The 1,588-nt window shown below is 34.6% G+C and overlaps 1 non-coding gene across 1 annotated transcript; it reads right to left on the bottom strand.

Moving 5' to 3' along the window:
• Positions 1 to 723: 723 nt before the first annotated feature.
• On the bottom strand, positions 724 to 920 carry LOC119621101 (U2 spliceosomal RNA). The gene has a single exon (XR_005237624.1). It is a non-coding gene; the product is annotated as a U2 spliceosomal RNA (small nuclear RNA).
• Between the last annotated feature and the right edge of the window lie 668 nt (positions 921 to 1,588).

The raw sequence follows: 1,588 nt of genomic DNA, 5'->3' as shown, positions 1-1,588 counted from the left end.
CAACCCATAAAATGGACTATACAGTTTTTGTTTATAAATTATTTTACTTCAGGTGATTAAAGTCACTTTTGCATCATAGACTATACTTCAGCATTGTTTAATGTTTTAATGCTACTTGGGTCCTGGGCACTTGTATATGTGTAACATATTTCCCTCATCTTTTCTTTTTTCTTTTTTTGATTTTTCTTTAATTCTTTAGGTATTCTGAAATTTTTGAACGTCATGCTCCCTTCATTATTGTGTAATGAAGTCTCTAAATCAGCCCATTCAATTGGTACAACACTTGTGGTTCAAGAAGGCAAAGAGAACCTGCATGAAAGAGATATGTGTGTATGCACATGCATATTTATATGCTTACATACACATATAAAGAGATTTCTATGATTCAAGGGCCTGGATAAGTTAAGTTCACAATCCATAGGAAAGATGAGCTCATCTACTGAAGGAATTACTTCTCTCTCTTGCTGATTCAATCAGGCCCACCCAGATAACAAAAAATACTGTAATCTTTCTTACTTAATGTCAACCAATTAGGGGCTTTACTTGCATCTCTGAAACACTATCATAGCAATATCTACATGAGAGTTTTATTGAAAAGTTGGGACTGACATTACCAAAGTCAATCTGAATATCAAACATACCATCAAATCATTAAATAAAATTCTCTTCATTTCAGAAATTTTCTGGAAATATTTACACTGCACATTTCTCCCCAATCTTTCTTTTCTTTTCTTTTTTGTGGAAGTACTGCAATATCAAGTCAATGTGTGGAGGCATGAAGTAGGTGGAGCAACTTTCTAGTCCATCTCCTAGTTCCAAAAGTCCATTTAATATGTTGTCTCAGATAAGGGATGAATCGCACATTAAACTGACAAAAACAGATACCACAGTTGATCTTAGCAAAAAGACCAAGAAGTGATCCTCAATATTTCTTTATTTTATTTCTTCTCTTTTGGAAACATTATGAGACACCTGTTAAACCTGTTAAATACTTGGCTTGATCTCTCCTTTGAAATTTTTTTGTTTTTCTATTTTTTTGTATTTTGACTTCTTATTATATTTTCTATTATATTACATAATTTAATCTTTTAGCAATTGAAGAAACATTCCATTTTATTTATAATTCACCATATTTTAATTACTTGATTTCTAAATTCTATTTTCATATACATTCAATTGTGGATCTAAATACTCTGAGGGCATGATGGTTAACCCTGAGTGTCAACTTGATTGGATTGGAGGATGCAAAGTATTGTTCCTGGGTGTATCTGTGAGGGCATTGCCAAAGCAGATTAACATTTGAGTCAGTAGACTGGGAAAGGCAGACCCACTTTTAATCTGGGTGGACACAATATAATCAGCTGTCAATGTGGCCAGAATACAAAGCAAGGTGAAGTATGTGAAAATGTGAGCCTGGCTTAGCCTCCCAGCCTACATCTTTCTCCTATGCTGGATGCTTCCTGCCCTTGTACATCAGACTCCAAGTTCTTCAGCTTTGGAACTTGAACAGGTTTCTTTGCTCCTCAGCTTGCAGACATCTGATTGTGGGACCTTGTGATTGCTTGAGTCAATACTCCTTAGTAAACTC

This window comes from Chlorocebus sabaeus, chromosome 7, assembly GCF_047675955.1.
Source record: "Chlorocebus sabaeus isolate Y175 chromosome 7, mChlSab1.0.hap1, whole genome shotgun sequence".
Taxonomy (NCBI): Eukaryota; Metazoa; Chordata; class Mammalia; order Primates; family Cercopithecidae; genus Chlorocebus; species Chlorocebus sabaeus.
This window is presented reverse-complemented; position numbering and strand designations above follow the sequence as displayed.